A 10,895-nucleotide genomic window follows, 5' to 3' on the forward strand; every position below is an offset into this window, starting at 1 on the left:
AAAAAAAAATATTATAAAGTCAACACAAAATTACTACAATACTTACAAGATATTGATACTTTCTTTGACTCATGTTTAAATATTTTAAGGTTTAAAATTGTTAACACTTTTAAATTATTTTGTCATATTTATATATTTATATTGTTTGTATTAAAAACCTTAATGCAGATTGTTAGTTTTGAAATAAGTGAAAACAAAAATAAGACAAAAATGTAGATGGAGATGCCCAAAAACCAATTATCAACATTTTATACCCTAACATTTTTCTTAACCTAAATATATTAATAACTAAAAAAAAACCAGCAGATTTTGTGAGCATGCCCTTGTACGTACCATTTTTTAGTAATATGTTTTTTGCTCGTGGTCCAAGGCAATTTGCGAACCTTTTAATTTTGTCTGGTTCAATGGCTAACAGTTGATTAACCTCCAGGTGAAGTACTACTTTCCAAATATTGTCAAAATGTAATTGTTTAAGTTGATAATTAGCAGTAACATCACTAAACCCCTTTGGGTCAACTTCTCTCAATGCAGCAAACAGGGTTCTCCTATACAGCGACAACGGTTGATAATCCTCAGTACTTTGTTCAACATCTTTGATATACTGAATGATAAGATTTTCAGCAGCCTTCAATTCTGATAGTTTACAGATATCGAGTAAAAGTTGGACATTACTAGGAGAAATATGACCTTTGTCACCTAGAGCATTTAGTAAATCTTGTGCAGTGTAATCTTGTCTGGTGATGTCCCCTACACGTAAATGATCCAACATTATAAACTGCAACCAAGCATATGTGTCACCGACATAGTGTTTACTAACATCAGCTTTTAATTTTGTGAATTTTTCCATTTTATATTCAATTTCAGCCATTTTACTACCAAATCTGCAATAAATTACATTTTACATTATGTTAGGAATCAGGATTCAATATCTGTGGATTAACTATACATTATGACAATTTTTTAAAGCAAATTTTTAGAGTAACTGAGTTTGTTTCATTTCTTGTCTTTTTTCATAGCATTACCGTAGTTAATATTGTTTTTATTATAATTACAGTTTCTATTTTGATATTAAAGCTTAAATATAGAATTACTTACGAATTTGTTTGCAAACTACAAAATGGCCTATTCAAAGTCTGATTTTATTAATTTTCATTTTTCATGTTAAAATACTTAACAGTAGGTTTCCTGAAAAGTATGTTTTTATCAAAAAAGTCACCTCATTTTACGGAATTTTCATTTTTCTAATCTTGTTTTTCTACCTGGCCTAGCACATAATGCTACTGTACTATCAAGAAACCTGCATTTGTTATGCAAAGTGACAACATCCGTTTTACTGCTTTCTGTGATTTACAAAATCAGCAGGGGCGGATCCAGGATTTAACAGAGGGGGGTTCGAATTTGGTACCAAGTATTTGAGTCGAATCGAATTTTGTTAAATTACACCCCTAGATGGCCGCAAATGGTACTCTCGCACGTAAAATTGAAGTTAAATGACACCTGTACTTGGCCGGAAATTACATTCCCATAGCGTGCTCTAGTACTCAGAAAAATTATCGGACTTTTTCCGGAATTCCGTCGACAAGCACACTTTTGAGATTCGCGTGTTCTGTGTGGGAACCGCCGATTGTTTGATCGTTCACAAGTTTTAATTTGCATTTTCAATCAAACTAGAAAAACAGGCATTACTTTAGCATGGTGCTTTACTTTAGGGGTAGGAGTGGACAGTCTCTGCCGGCAACACTTTTGGGTCCTAGAAGGCCGGAAATTTCCTGACTTTTCGAGGTTCTGTTAATGACTTTTAATTTCATTCATGATCCAGGGGCGGATCCAGGATTTTGTGAAAGGAAGGGAAGGGAGCGCAATTGTAGGAAGTCCACACCAACTCAGCCCCACCAAGGTTGGGGCTGAGTTGAGGCGATTTTGAAAAAATAACAAATCTAGATGGTCGGAAATGGCACTTATTATAAATGTATTAAAAATTGATATTTTAAATATGAAAACTGAGGTACTAGTACTAGTGATAAAAGTACTTTGACAAATTATTTAAAAAACCAAATTATATTAAGAATAAAATTCGGAACTATTTACGGACATTGATTTTGTTATACACAAAGTAAAAAATACTTGTCTTGTATTTATAACAATCCCTACACACAAAATACAGCATAAAACACAGACTCCTTCCTTTAATAAGGTTATACTCCGATATTATTTATTCATTTATTCAATATATCGTAATCGCAGCACAAGGCTGAATTAAAACAATATTAACATGTTAATGTACACATCAAAAGGACAAAAATCTAAAAATTTACAAATATAAAAATATAGGCCTAAAGGTGCAAATTCAAAAATCTATAAAAAATATACAAAATTGAAAATTTACAAAAGCAGTACACAAACACGCGAGGAGAAATTGCACATGACGTCCAAAAAAACAGGAATCATTTGTCATTAAAGCCTGTTTTCCTGTCGACGTTATCGTTAACAATAATCGGCAATCTTCAACGTTAACATTAAAATGTCACCCGATTCTCGTACTGTTCATGTCTAACAACAAGAAACTGCTGTGCTGTTCCATGTCAAGCGACCATAACAGGCCCATCCATATCACGCATGTGTCACTGTTGCATGTCCCAGTACTGTACTACTGTAAAACTTCATTCATCTAATGTGAAATTGTCCGCCGGCAACCAGACTGAATGCCAATTGATATTATTGATTGTCACCATTATCATTTTTGTAAATATATTGTAATATCAGTTGCATGGACATTTCATTTACAATTTAATTAAATGCATTATTATATTTTTGTTCTTGCCTGACATATTATTTATTATCTATTAATTTTTTATTGACAGATTAAAAGTGATATTTTATTTTTAAAATCGCGTATCAAAAGGTCATCTTTTGACATAAATTAAAAATAATACTTACGTATAAACTATTTAAATTAAGTATAAAAAATATCAAGTGATGCATTATCCTGCCTATAATATTATATAAGCTTAGTTATATTAAAACTAAATTATATAGTAGATACTGTATATTATATCGATGTAAAACTGTGTTAACAAGTTGTCGCGCCTGCTGGCCAACCAGCTACCACATATTACGTACGTGCTGTGTGCACCTAGACCAATTGCTGAATTGAATCGGTCTGGTCAATTCGTCCCTCATTCGTATGAATGTTGTTAGTTAGGATCTATCTGGTTGATCAATTCCCACTTGGTTGTCTTTGTCCCTTAAAATTCTATTAGATGTACATTAAATATTGAATAAACTTACCATCTAGTAGTAGGTTATGATAGGCCTCTAGAATCCCCTCTAGGTAGTCTACTAGCCTAGCCTAGTACTACTATACTACTACTCTAGGCCTTGTTGTACTAGACCCTCTAGCCTACCACCACATAGGCCCTATGCCATAGCCTCAAGAAGGTTAGTAGGAAGGATGCTGGTCAACCCGTATCCAAACCAACCCGTACCCATGCCAACTCGTACCCAAATTGGTCAATTTGTACTCACTTCGGCTAACCCGTAGTGTACCCATGCAAACCCGTACTACCTAATTATTTGGCTTACTCGTAACAGATCCTATTAAACCTATGCCTAGTGGGATAGTCGGTTGTCAAACTATTAATCGGGTTCACAGATGATGAGGGTCATTTCAAGACGATCAGGACAAACTAATGTACTTTTAGGACGTTTGGGCCGCAAATTTGTTTTTTTTAATGGGAAAAGACAATCAGTGATCGGTTCATTCATAATAACAACATTTTATAAAACAGATGAATTTGTACTACTGTATTAAACAAATTTGCACATTTTTTTCCCCTCAGTTTTGAAAAATAGGTCAAATGATGTTCTACGTAACGATGTACTCAACTAAATTGAAGATTGCAAATGTAAAATTAGGTAAAAAATGAATTTTGCTACTCGGAGACAGCGACGATTAACAAACTCATAGAATACTAAATAAAGATGCATACAACATAAGTTCTGGCTTAAATAGTTTATTAGTAAATGAACATTCGCCCATGTAAAACTGCACATAAAAGTCATAAGCAAATATAAGTTATATATAGCAATAATTTTCCAATTCTAAGTAAGCACAACAGGGATGCTCAGAGAAAAATAGCCCTTATTAAGTGTCTAAATATTGGGCGGGAGGGAGGGAAATTTGTCTTCAACTTAAAGTGATCGTGTTAACAGAGAGCGTGCTTGATCAAAGAGGTCGAAAACCCGCCCTCTCCGTTCTCAAAATAGAATTGTGTTCACAACCCAATTCTTGATTTTTGCTACTCGGAGACAGCGACGATTAACAAACTCATAGTGTGTCGTGATTGATTTGTATCTCGTTTGCACAGGAAATATGGGTGTGGCCTGTCTTCGGAGCATTTAAAGCATTTATGAGAGAACTTACAGCGGTATGGTTGTAAGCACTTTCGCGCTGGGGTGTGGTATGCTTGGCAGTATCCGAGTGGTATTTGGGAATCGGTGGTCTTCCTGTTGAAAGGTGGGGTGTTAAAGCCCCGAAAATGACTTTGTGGGCGATAGCGTTGTAGCATTGTGAATAAGGTCGCCCCGTACTGTGGCCCATGAGCATTTGGTATGTTCTCTAGCTCTCCGAAAAGCCTCATCGTATGACCGCCAATTTTGTGCGTTGTTTCGCATCATGATTTGAATTTGCTTTGCGTAAGTGAAAATGTCTTGCATATCTGTAGGGTGATAGCTTAGGTGTATGGTGGCGAAGTCGTAAAATGCCATGGACCATTCATGTTCGGACAAGAATCGTTTTTTCTTTTTTGGCACCATTTCAAGGCCCCCGTTGAACTGTAACGCGAATGTATCGCTATCGTCTGGGTTAACGATATCTGAAAATTCAACATATTTTTGGTCTTTAATTTTTATTTTTAATTTGTCGGGGACCAAAGCTCCGGCCTTAATTCCCCCGGTATACCGGAGGGGGTTTTGAGCTGCATCTCCTTCAACAATAGTATATGGAATAAATGTGTCTTTAGCTGGTGTGGCAATAGTGTCTGGTGCTTGAGTGAGTGGCATGGCAATATCTGATATATTAGGCCTACTTGGTGTTGTGTCGTCGAAGAACCGAGTGCTGTTTAGTTCTCCGTCGTTAGCTATTGTAGTAGTGGTATCGGATATGTCTATATTAGACTCCCCACACTTACTCAAATTAGTTACTACCTCGGCCAATCCAGAAATCATGTGCTCCATTTTTTCCAGCCTTTCCGAGACCTCGGCGGAAACCGCCGAAACGTTACTTGTGTCAGTATTAGCTGTAGGCCTACTGGTAGAAGCAGTGGTAGGGAGCTTTTTCTTCTTAGCTAGTTGTTTAGGTGTAGTTTGTGCTTTCCTTTTTGGTGCACCAGAAGCCCCAGAAGTGCTGTTGGATTGTTTGGGTGCTGTTTGTTGTTTCTGTGTCTTACGTGCTGTCCGTTTAGCCATTATGAACCCCTAGCAGAAATCGGTATAAGAAGACAATACAACAAAATGTTAATAATGTTTACCAAACGTAGTGTGTATTGCCGTTCGATATAATTTTTATAGGTATTATACATATGTATAATGGAGCTAGGCTGAATTCAAACTTCAGTTCGTAGACGTTAATATAGAAAGTTAGCTTATATTTTTTTTTACTAAGAAGTGGAAGTGTGTATATATTAATATATATATAAAATAACATATATTATTAAAACTAGAATTTAACTCGTCACTTTGACCTAATGTATATAAATGAAATAAATAGGCAACAGTGTCCTTAGTAAATATATCACACAGTAGGGAAAACTGGATACTGGAAGTTTTAATATCTGATTACTAAGGCGAAAATGCTAGTCTGTTATCGCCCGATATACCATACCAATGTGTAATGTGGTTTGCGGTTACTATGGTGCCTGTCAGTTAAAGCACGCCTGATTTCAGTATAAATCGTACTCTTTGGCCCGAACCTGATACAGTACTGTTAAAAGAGCTTTTATCACAAAAATGTTTGTGTCGTTAATATCTCCCTACGAGTGGATTTTTGAATGGGCCTTGTCATCGACTAAGGCGAAAGTAAATGTGCGAGTCATTATCGCACGACATATAAAATTCATGTGCGAGTCGTTAATCGCACGACATACAAGAGAATTTATGTATGTGCCTTGTCTTCGACTAAGGCGAAAGTAAATGTGCGAGTCATTATCGCACGACATATAAAATTCATGTGCGAGTCGTTAATCGCACGACATACAAGAGAATTTATGTATGTGCCTTGTCTTCGACTAAGGCAAAAGTAAATGTGCGAGTCATTATCGCACGACATATAAAATTCATGTGCGAGTCGTTAATCGCACAACATACAAGAGAATTTATGTATGTGCCTTGTCTTCGACTAAGGCGAAAGTAAATGTGCGAGTCATTATCGCACGACATATAAAATTCATGTGCGAGTCGTTAATCGCACGACATACAAGAGGATTTATGTATGTACCTTGTCTTCGACTAAGGCGAAAGTAAATGTGCGAGTCATTATCGCACGACATATAAAATTCATGTGCGAGTCGTTAATCGCACGACATATAAGAGGATTTATGTATGGGCCTTGTCTTTGACTAAGGCGAAAGTAAATGTGCGAGTCATTATCGCACAACATATAAAATTCATGTGCGAGTCGTTAATCGCACAACATATAAGAGGATTTATGTATGGGCCTTGTCTTCGACTAAGGCGAAAGTAAATGTGCGAGTCATTATCGCACGACATATAAAATTCATGTGCGAGTCGTTAATCGCACGACATACAAGAGGATTTATGTATGGGCCTTGTCTTCGACTAAGGCGAAAGTAAATGTGCGAGTCATTATCGTACGACATATACGATTCATGTGCGAGTCAATCATCGCACGACATATAAGAGAATAATTATGTGTATAAGTATACAGAAATATATATATATATATATATAATATATATAATGTTATATGTATAAAGTCAGCAAAAAAAAAAAAAACGTGTGTTAAATCACAATGGCGACCGAACATTAGTACAGTTGGCCCTCGTGTAAACTGGAATCACACCAGTCCGGACACACCCTAAAATGCACTCACGTTACCACACATACAGTACATAGGTAGACTTTCCATAACGGAAAGGGCTGTATTTGTAGTCGTGGAAATTATGAGTAACTGAGTTGTGTCGCATAAGGTGCCGGATTGTTAGAAAACTTACTTGTAAAAAAGTTGTCGTGTTAGGATGGAAATCGGTGATGGAAAAATAAGAAAATTTGTCTTCAACTTAAAGTGATCGTGTTAACAGAGAGCGTGCTTGATCAAAGAGGTCGAAAACCCGCCCTCTCCGTTCTCAAAATAGAATTGTGTTCACAACCCAATTCTTGATTATTATTATTATAACGATAAACTTAAGTTTTATATCTCTTTATTATCCATGGCATGTCAAAAAGTAGGTATAAGAACTCAATATAAAACAGTTGATCATGGAATATTGGTTATTTAAAATATTGAAAAAGATTTTCAAACCAGAATATAAAACAACCAAGCCCAGCTAAACATTAGAACTATCAGACCCAACGGTAAGACTATTGTGCCCAACGCCTATGACTGACCCAAAACTGAAGATGATGGGCCGGCGGGCCCACATTTCATGTGGTGCAGATTTTAATAATGTACATTTTTTTCGATGTTTGGACTGTGGTCCAAAAGTATATTTCAGCCAGTCATGTCTGCTGGTAACACACCGGCAGAAAATTCTTCATGTTCTTGAAATTTGTAAAGTAAGTAAAAATCATTCACAAGTTATGACAGTTTTACTGTTTTTCCCCACTGTCCAGGTTTACACTTGCCAAACTTTCGTGTTGGCTGATGTCTGATGTCAACTATCTTGTTTAATTATAAGCTAGCAAATTTGATTCACATAATCTGACCGTATATTTTTGATTTAATATTTAAATGTATGAAACATTTGTTAGACCTACCAACTTACTTGCTGCTAAGGCTTTCTGCTAAACCTTTTGAGGTTACAGTTATGTTTAACACGCTAAAAATACACAGATTACGTGTAATGAAAATCTGAAAAAAGGTAATCTGAAAAAAAGGCTAGTAGAAGAATCATAAATTTAGCCGATACCGTGTTGATGTGTTCTCAGGCTATAGTTTGACCTCTTGTTAAACAGTAATTATTGACAGTTAATATATGGTAGGGTTGATGTGTAGTTTTTAAAACAAATCGCGGGAAGGCTTTATTGAATTTGCGTCTTATAAAATACTGTATTGTTATGAATATTATACAAGCATAGGCCTAGGCCTAGTGAGTATAAAATTTCGCTAAAATGCTTTGAAAACTAGGCAGGCTATGGCTGCTAAGCTAGCCCCCCAATAAGCTAGCCCTAGCCAAATAATAATTTTAATACTAAGCAAAATATGTTGGTTAAAACTTAGCATTATGGTTTTGCTACAATTAGTAAGTGTAGAAAAACTTATGGACGAGAAACGCTCCATTATGAAAATCAAAATGGCGAAATGCTAAGCTTGAAATCATGAAATTGCAAAAACTTAGTGCCATGAAAATAAAAGATTTTACAGTATATCATTGTAACTGTACACTGAGTTTTATTTTATATTAGTACAGTGCCAGTACAACTTTTTGTACATGCCATGTAACTAACAAAATGATTAGATGGTTTGTCAACAAGCTATAAATTGCTGGGTTTTTAATACTAGTTGCATTGTCAGTACAACTTGTTGAAGATAAAATACTAGCTCTAAAATACTAGTCTACTAGCTGTCTATTTTAGACTTCATAGTTTACACATGTCTTAATTAGGCATTATCATTTTGTTTCTGTCCACAGTTTGTTCCTATTGAACTTGCAGCATTTCCAGAGAAATATCATGAGGATGTTGATATTAAAAGTAAGTTGTGATTTTACTAAACAGCCATGTACAGCCCAATTTGCCTCTATTCACTGTTTGTGCTTTGTAGTTTTATATTAGTTGCATTGCCAGTACAACTTGATGTTGGCCTACATAGCATATCAACTAACATAATATCATTAGATGATTTGTCTACTAGCTGTCTATTTTAACTTAATAATTTAACAATCGACCTATAAATTAATCTAATTTATAGGTCCATGATTTAACTATGAAATATGTCCTAATCAGTCATTGCGCTTCTATCCACAGGTTGTCATGTATGCTATTGGACTTGCAAAATTTTCCCATAGAAATGTCATGAGGATGTTGATATTGTGCACATTAAAAGTAAGTTATGAGTCTACAGCACAGTCTAGTTTAAAGCCAAATTTGCACTTATTCACTTTGTGGTATTGTGCACAGTCAGGTAGACAGCCCAATTTGCCTCTATTCAATGTTTGTGCTGTGTAGTTGTATTTAATCCTTTTTGGTTTTTTTCAATGTAATTAATAAAGAACCTACTTATGTTTTAGACCTGATTTGTTGCAATAAGGATATTTCTAATAGTGTTAATTGTAATGATGACATTTTTAATTCTTATCATTCTTCTTGCTCATCTTAAGTCCAAAGAAAAATTCTTAAATTCAAGAAGAAGTATCTTACTGATTCTGTATTACTGCTCGTGCAAATTTCAAAAAACTTTGTAGGAGCAAGTACTACTCTTACTTACAAGCACTTGCTAATGAAATGAAAAATAACAACAACAAATTTTGGTCTTGGATGAAGAAGTCTTATAAATCTAATTACTTTTAACCAACAGCCTTAAATCTTGGAGGTACTTCTGTTTTTAAGCTGAGATGCTTAACAAAAGGCTGATATGCTTAACAATTATTTTCAATCAATCTTTAAAGCTACAGTAGTGGTCCATATGAAATATCATGAGGATGAGGATATTTTTGTCTACAATTTAAGTCTACAATACAGCCTAGTACAAAGCCAGATTTTTCCCTATCCACTGTTTGTGTTAATGTGTAGTTACACTTGTATTCATTTCTGTGTTTTTATTTAGTTGCAATGGCAACATTGTACATGGCATATTATTTTACACAATTTAATAGTTGGTTTGTTTAACATTAACATTTTTACTCATCCTTATATGTTGTATGTTATTAATGTGTTGTTTCGGTGATCATGTAATTACAGTTGTATTTATTGTTACAGGATACAATACAGGATCGTGTGAATACATAAACAGACATATGAAGAAATAGGGTTTGAGGATGAAATGACACTGTTAGGACCATCACCTGTCCAAGACAGAATTTAGCACCTAAAAATATTCCTTAATTATGAAAAAGCATTATCAAATAAACATTTAAAAATATCAAATAATTTTAGTTGTATGTGATATTTTAGTGTGACAAAGAAATTACTGTTAATAAAAGATGTTTTAGAAATTTATAGTACAAATTAGTATTTTGTTTTATTTAACAGTACAATAAATTACATGTCTTGTTGTTACTATTGGTTTATATGGTATTGCAATAAAATGTATACATACAACACTCCTAATTTCCTAGTTTCTTCTTGAGAGTATATTTTGCAACAGAGCATTATTAAAGGCCTACTTTTAGTAATGTTCACTTTGTTCATAATACACATGTACCAATTGATGGAAGTTGCACATATTATGCGAAATAATAATTGTTATAATAATCATTATTAGTCATGTTACTGTTAAATATTCCACTAAAAGGCTGAAATGAAGAAATTTAGTTCATGAAAAATGACGTGAAGTGACGTCATCATAATGGCCACTCGAATATTCATTCATTCATATTCACATTTATTTCAACAAATGAGTTCCACCCACTTTTTTTTTCTTAAGTGCCCTTTTCACACAGAGACCATCAGCGAAATTGCTAGTAAATGCCTAACTCATGAGAATTATGGCCAATTCTCCT

At 34.6% G+C, this 10,895-nt stretch overlaps 1 long non-coding RNA gene across 2 annotated transcripts; it reads left to right on the forward strand.

Annotated features, from left to right (window-relative positions):
- Positions 1-7,002: 7,002 nt before the first annotated feature.
- Positions 7,003-10,395, forward strand: LOC144853847 (uncharacterized). Of its 2 annotated transcripts, XR_013614436.1 has the most exons (5): positions 7,003-7,791; positions 8,868-8,928; positions 9,202-9,279; positions 9,843-9,902; positions 10,153-10,395. It is a non-coding gene; the product is annotated as an uncharacterized LOC144853847 (long non-coding RNA). The 2 variants fall into 2 exon arrangements; XR_013614435.1 differs by lacking the exon at positions 9,843-9,902.
- The last annotated feature ends 500 nt before the right edge of the window (positions 10,396-10,895 follow it).

Source organism: Antedon bifida, chromosome 10, assembly GCF_963402885.1.
Source record: "Antedon bifida chromosome 10, ecAntBifi1.1, whole genome shotgun sequence".
In the NCBI taxonomy this organism is placed as follows: domain Eukaryota; kingdom Metazoa; phylum Echinodermata; class Crinoidea; order Comatulida; family Antedonidae; genus Antedon; species Antedon bifida.